Source organism: Pinus tabuliformis, chromosome 9 (assembly GCF_031772625.1).
Source record: "Pinus tabuliformis cultivar Carrire ecotype Pingquan chromosome 9, CPIR1, whole genome shotgun sequence".
Classification (NCBI taxonomy): Eukaryota; Viridiplantae; Streptophyta; class Pinopsida; order Pinales; family Pinaceae; genus Pinus; species Pinus tabuliformis.
In genome coordinates, this window is record NC_142307.1 from 362082130 (window position 1) to 362090259 (window position 8130).

Genomic DNA, 8130 nt, shown 5'->3' on the forward strand with positions numbered 1-8130 from the left:
TTAGTCATCATTTTCCACATCATTGGCCTTGGTGAAGATCTACCTCACTCAAGGATTTCCATTCTTCTGTTACAAAGTTCTATTCCCCCAAAATGGCCTAAGGTTCCTTACCTTAGCGCTTTCTCATCATCTCCATATTAACTCCTGACTATATTATATAGCCCCCTATCTATTTCCCCTTCCCCTACTAAATCTATGCTAAATAACTCCCGTATATACATACCCCACCCTCTAGCACTATAGCAATGTATTTATCAGTTCTGGGACATAATAGTCCACCTGGGACTATCATGAACCCATATGTGTCCTAACAGGAGTTAGTGTGACACCTGGTCATGTTAACAACCTTTTCCCCTAACCCTAAACCTACAAAACCCACTTCTTCGCCCTTATCCTAAAGTTTTGTTCATATACATTCAACCCCCGCTCGTTTAACACCCACGAAAACCCGCATTTCCTAAGTTTTCACCCTCCCCGCCGCGCTATATCAAAAACCGAATATTCACGCGCCCATCCATTATTCCCCCGCCAGCTCCGCGCTCCGTCCACCATCGGATCGAGCCCTCCCCATCTGACGGCTCTCGGCGATTTCGAAGGTGCCCCGCTGCTCGACCGTTAGCTTCTGATGGCGAGGCAGTTTTTCCACCATACCAGAGACACTTGTCCGCTTTCAATTGCATCGGAGGGGCTCTAACGGATACCGCCCCCGTACAGAAAGCGGTCCGATGAAACTGCTTTCCACTTTCTGTACGTGCGCCCCATGTAACCTATCCCGTTTTATGTGTCTGCCTCGTCACCATGCCACATCACCTGCACAACATCGGCCTCCTACCGAGTCATCCCTGCCACGTCATCCACCGTACATGCTGACGTCACCCTGCCACGTCATCCGCCGTACCATGGTCCCACCCGCTAACGTCATGCTGACGTCATCATCAATTTTGAGGTGAAAGGCGAAAATCGTGCTTAGGAAGCCCGGATTCAAATTCTGAGGCAGTTTTTCATGCGCGATTAGCACCTAGCGCTAATTGCGCATGGCTACAGGAAAGGGGCCAAAGTGGAAAATCCCTCATTGCGCAGCCCCCAGCAAGCTTGAAAGGCGCTGAATGACCCATTTTTCTTCGCGAGGCATCCAGAAAGGAGCAAAAGACAATTCGAAAGGAAATAGAGGGTTGAAACAGCTGCCATTAAGTTTTTATTTGACCCGCAGCGAGAGAGAAACCGACCCGATTCATTTGTCAAAGAGTATCAAAGGAGAGATGAAGCGTCAAAGAGTATCAGTTAAATTTTTTAATGGAAATTTTCAGTTCCCAAAGCAGCTCAGCATTGATTGGCCTCCAACAGAGTCAAATCAGGAGGTGTAAGCCCATCCCAGCTCTCAAATCACAGTTAAAGCACTTAAAGCCACCGAACTACAATGGAGCAGAAGTCCATGCACAGTTATTGCACAAGCACTGCACCAAGCCACCGAGGACAACGCATTGATTCAGTTTTGATATGGCTGCCCTCAGTGCAGCCCATAGATATTTTTCTTGCATTTATTTCTGATAAGTTTAGGTTAAAGTAATCATTTACTTTCAGACCTGTTTAGGTCACAACTGTAATAAACAATTTTGGATAATTTTCCCTATATATACCACCCTCTATATTGTTTCAAGGGTTGGTTGATTGATAACTTTTCATTAGAGACTCGCACTGTATGTCTGATACTTTTCTTTAATCAAAGATTGTTGAAGAGATTGGAGGAATGACTGCCTGATGTGTTGTTAATGGTCTCTGGAGACTGAATGATGGAATTCTTGTGCTGCAACATAAATCAATAAGTGCCTCTTACCTTTGTTTTCATTTTTCACCACCTAAATAGCAAAAAGAAAGATTAGCTTAGAACTTGTTTAACTGCACTCTAGGCTCAATTTCTGCTATTTCTTTATGTTTTTTCATCTGAAATGAACTGGACATGAATATGAATTCCTTGTGGCTCATATTTACTCTAATTCACATGTGTTTGACAGTTATCTAGGGATTCTTTACTGCCCTTAGATAGAGCTCATCAACTTTTCTCTGTTAAGCTGACTGAGAGATTCTTAATTCCCTCTCCTTCCTTAGCATTCTTTCCATCCTTTAAACTTTGAAAATTGTTCCATGTGCAGCTACCTTGCTCCTTATTCCTCTTCTGACCAAGAAAACACACCAGCAGAATTACTCCTTGACTCCATGCCCAATGGTTTGAAACTTTCACACTATACCTGCCTCTCTACCTGAGAACATCAATCTTCCCACCAAAACATAAACAAAACACAAACAAAAATCCCTGAACTCAATAGCTAGCCTAAAATCATCATCAACAAAGCTAAATCAGAAAGAGAGAGCCCTCTCTGACTGTAGGTGGGCTAGAATCTGTGGTCCAAAGTTGGTCTGTGGTTACCGTGGCCGTATCCCTTTACTCCAACCTGGGGGACAACCTGAGTGATAACATAATGGCGACTCCACTGGGGAACATCCTCAGATAATTTCATAAATCAAGTTGGAAAGCTGCACTGGGGAACTCCTCAGTTAAATTCACGAAACAGGTTGGAAGAATCCACTAAGAAATAAGTTTTCTAATTGTTGTACATTCCTTATTACTACAGATGAAGCCTGAATGTCAGCCAGGTAGCCTTTGAAACTATCTTTGCTTTGCATTGACAGAAGTAAATAAAAGCTGCTTCAGTCAATCTTCATGCTAGTTTTAAGCTATACACAACCATTTCAAAATCTGACAGTTCCTTGCTAGTTCTAAAAACATTCCCAGAAAAATACCAAAAAACAAATTCGAAAGCTGGCTCATAAAAGGAATCTACGATATACAAGGTCAAATCCAGATCCAGACCCTCCAGCTGTTTTTGAAAATCCGAACCTAATCCCAAATATCCTTAGGAAGCAAGAGAAAAGACAAGATTTTGCTGATTTGAGTCCTGAAGCAGCTCTCCCAAGTTGTGTTCCAACTCCTGTTAAGGTTTTATTTCGTTCAACCCCTACTTCCCCTTGTTCATCATCCGCATCTCAAAGCACTCCATCCACACCTCTATTCACTGCACATACTACAAATACCACAACTGCTGTTCCAGTTACTTTTGTTATCCCTGTTGTTCCATTTATCCCCATCGTCCCACTTATCCCTGCCAATATGGCTAATCGATATGCACCCCTGTAATTACTTGCTAATCCCGGGGCTTTACCTCAGGAGTATCAATCTAAAATTACCTATTTTGATAGTACCGGTCCTTTCACAGCCCTTCAGCATACCAAAAAGATGCAAGACTATTTTGAAAACTACGAGATAGACAATGATAGCGTGAGAATGAGAATTTTTGTTCAAAGTTTAACCGGTGATGTAAGAACTTGGTTTAGATCACTTGCTGCAAATTCCATAACTACTCCGGATGAGCTTTACCAATCCTTTACCAACAGATGAGAGAAAAAGAAAGACCCCTTGCACATACTAGCTGAATATGATACAATTAAAAGAGGTCCTCAGGAGATTGTCTTGGATTACTGTGCAAGGTTCAACAATGTCTATAATGCAATACCATAGAACTTAAGACCCCCACCTGACCTTGCCTTGTATAAGTTCCCTGATGGATTCGATCCGGATATGGCATACCAGTTGAAAGAAAGAGCTCCTCAGACCCTTGCAGACATGCAAAATGTTGCTGTCAGCGTAGAGGCCAACCTAATTGCCAAAAGAAACAGAGCCAGAATGGAAAGAAGAACCACCTTTAAGGAAGAACCCTCAGCCTTTGATCAGAAGCTTGATGCGATTATCAGTGGCCTACAAAGGCTGGGAGAAAGAGTAGAAAGCGTTGAGAGAAGATCATCATGGGAAGGACAACAGTCCAATACCATAAGGAACCCAAATTTTAGGAAAACGCAGAACACAAATGTTGGTAGGTCAAGCCCAAACCATGACATAAGACCCCCTTTTCAAGATAATTATGTTGAAGGATCTACATCCAACGAGCAAACAGAAGACACTCACATGAATCTGATGGATCTAAAGGGCGAGCATCAAACTTTTCTGAGCCAAGAAGACCAAGATGAGCATAACTTTAGTAAATTTCAGACTAAGTCTGGGGAGTCTTTTGATTTTAAACAAGGATATGATACTGCTGTGTATGAAGTACACAAACAATATAAGCTGAGAACTAGGACCATTGACATTTCTGAACCTAACAAAACAAAGGATGGCAAACAGCCCAACAAGATTAAGAGCAAGGTTGTCATAACAGAACCAGCTGATATAACTGTCCCAAATCCGCATCAAGTGACTGTAGAAGACATTACAGAAGCACATCCTTCTGTAGATCAGCTCTTACCACCTTCTTCCTCTGAGAAAAACTGGAATAGCATTCCAAAAAGCCCTCCTGAAGTTAAAAAACCGCAAGCAATCAATTCACATAACGCTGATAAAAAAGAGCAAAATGCTGATAATTCAAATGAAACAGAAAAAACTGCCATTATCAACACCAAGACTCCATTGGAAAAGCCATTTAATTTAGAGGCAAAAATAGCTAAGTTGAAGATATACATCCCCCTCTCAGAACTTGCCAAACATGATGGATATAGGCAACAAATTCAAAGATCACTTCAAATACCAAAGAATAAGGATGATGTAAATGTTCTGGATGATACCCCTAAACTGTTGTTTGGCCCAGAAGTTAATGGAAAATCAACATATGGACCTATTCCACCATTTTATGTCAGTTTGCATATACATGACAAAGTTCTGCACAACGCTATGTTTGATTCAGGAGCATCACACAATCTGATGCCCAAAGCAGTTATGGAAAAGCTGAACCTTGATATTACAAGACCCTACAAAGATTTGTACTCATTTGACTCAAGTCAAGTCAAGTGTTTAGGCCTCATCAAAGACTTGTGTGTCTCCTTAGTCCAATATCCCAATAAGACCATCCTCATGGATGTGGTGGTGGCTGACATCCCACCAAAGTATGGTATGCTCCTGTCAAGATCATGGGGAGCAAAGCTCCAAGGATCCCTCCAACTAGACCTCTCCTATGCTACTATTTCAGTCTTTGGGCAACCAAAGAGATTGTATAGAGAAACACTCATGAAATATGTGGTGAGTAGTGAGAGTAAGCCTGAAAATTTTCCCATTTACTCAATCCATTCTGATATGGATTCCTTTATTTTGTTTAATGATGATACAAATTCTCCAACTAAGGATGAGCCTTTGGCTCTAGAACAACGAGCACAAATCAATGAAGAATCGGTTGCATATACCCATGAGACTGTCACAACAATTAATGCAACCAACATGCTACAAGAAACTCCCCAAATAGAAATTTCAAATCTACCCAATCCTAACATAGCTGAAACTCTTAGCATAAACCACAAGCAAGAAATCACATGGTATTTAGAGTTTGATGGCTCTGTCAACAAGTTAGGAGCAGGGGCAGGTGTATGGATTCACAATACGCATAACATTCATGCGCATAGCCTAGCCACCTTTGCTAGTACATGTAAGCTTCCTTTTGAGCCAGGCCATCACTGTACTGTTGAAATAGAACATAGGCCTGTTGTCCCAAATAATATTAAAGATTAGCAAGTTTTTTAAAATGACACCGAGATCAACAATTTCCTCACCCTTGAGTAGGAGTTCTCTAATATCAACATTGACATGGATGCTATGAACGATGTCCAACAGCAAACAAATGAAAACCAGCAGGCTGTAACAATTGCAACAGCCAAACAAATCCTAAACCCGATTGTTTTTGACAAAACAAACATAGAACAGCAGAAACAAATGCATTTGGAGGAAATTGCCAAAATAGAGGCAGAGATCATTGACCTGAAGGATAATTTTCTGCCTGCTGGCCTAACCCCATTAGAAGACATGTTTGACGCTAATGATGTTCCCAGAAAGCCAAAATTACAACCATTGAACACTGCTATAGAAGAACACAACATTGGGACAGCAGAGAATCCCAAAATGATCAAATTGTCCAGAAATTTACCACCTGATCAAAAGCCCAAGTACATTGATTTGTTCAAAGAATTCCAAGATGTATTTGCTTGGAGTTATGAGGATTTGAAATCCTATGACATCTCGGTGATCCAACACACAATTCCCTTGAAACCAAACTAGAAACCTTTCAAACAGAAACTTAGGAAAATTAACCCTATGCTTCTTCCCATGATTGAGAAGGAAGTAAAGAGGATGTTTGATGCAGGCATAATAGCATCCATCAGATTTTCTGAATGGGTATCCAACCTCGTTCCTACAAGAAAAAAGACAGGTGAAATTAGACTTTGTGTAGATCTGAGAAATTTAAACCAAGTCTCCCTAAAAGACCACTATCCTTTGCCCAAGATGGACCACATCCTACAAAGAGTAGTGGGGTCATCTAGAATCTCTTTGCTAGACGGCTTTTCAGGTTTCAATCAAATACTTGTTCACCCAGATGACCAAGACAAGACAGCCTTTACCACACCGTGGGGAACATTTAAGTATGTTAAGATGCCATTCGGACTTAAAAACGCTGGTGCAACCTTTCAACGAGCAATGGATATTGCATTTGCCAAAGAAATACACGATTTCCTAGTTGTCTACCTTGATGACTTAACCCCTTTTTCCAAATCTGACGAAGAGCACCTCAAGCATCTTAGGCAAATATTCATCACATGCAGGAAATATGGCATTTCCTTGAATCCCAAGAAATCCCTCTTTGGCCTTGAAGAAGGCAAACTACTTGGCCACATCATATCAAAAGATGGGATTAGAATTGATCCTGAAAGAATCCAAGCCATCCTCCAAATCCCATATCCAAGAAACATAAAAGAGCTGCAAGCATTCCTTGGAAAGATCAATTTCCTAAGGAGATTCATCCCAAATCTAGTCGAGCTAATAAGATTATTAAGCAACATGTTAAAAAAGGATGCCAAGGTAAAATGGTCTCTTGAAACCAAGCAAGCATTTGAGAGTATCAAAATGGCCTTAACGCAAACCCCTGTCCTCACCAACCCACAATTTGACAAAGATTTTATCATTTTTTCTTTTGCATCTGATCATACTATAACTGCTGTCCTTTTGCAAAAGGATGAACAGGGAGCTGAAAAGCCGATTGCATTTTTCAGCCGAGCTTTAAAAGATTCCCCTTTGAAGTACCCAATCATGGAAAAGCAGGCCTATGCACTTGTTAAGGCCATCAAGGATTTCAGAGTGTACATTTTATATTCCCATGTGATTGCCTATGTCCCACATGCTGCTATAAAAGACATATTGACCCAAAAGGGATTAGAAGGCAAAAGAGGCAAGTGGATAGCAAACATCCTTGAGTATGACATAAGAATAAAACCAACCATGCTGATAAAGGGACAAGGTTTAGCCAAACTGATGTCCAAAACAAACTTTCAAGCCTTAGACATTAACCAACTGGACAATGAACAGGAGCTGGCAACTCCACAGATCAGTGAGACCTTTTTGCAATCTCCATTGTATGCTGATATATGTTTTGTACTGTTAAACCTGTTTGCTCCCCCAGGATTGTCCAGAACCAAGAAAAGATTTTTGAAAATGAAAGCTTTAAAGTTTTGTGTCATAGATGGTGCATTATTCTGGAGAGATCATGAAGGTATATTGCTTAACTGTCTAACCATGAACGAAACTAACAATGTCATGAAAGAATTCCATGCAAGTGACTGTGGAGGACATCTATATTGGAAGTCCACTGCTGATAAAATGTTAAGGGCTAGTTTTTATTGGCCCTCTCTTTTTGCATATGTAAAGAAGTTTACCATGTCACGCCACAAATGCCAAATCTTTGAGGGCAAGAGATAGCTATTACCTTTGCCCCTGATACCCACCTCAACCGAGAAGCCTTTTCAACAATGGGGTCTTGACTTCATTGGAGAAATCCATCCCTCTTCCTCAAGCCAGCACAAATGGATCCTAACAGCCACTGACTATTTCACTAAATGGGTTGAAGCCATCCCCTGCAGGCAAGCCAATGACACCATCATTATCCAATTCCTTGAATGCAATATCCTTTCTAGATTTGGCTACCCTGAGAAAATCATCACTGACAACGCTGCTACCTTTAAATCCAAAAAGATGGTTAGTTTTTGCCA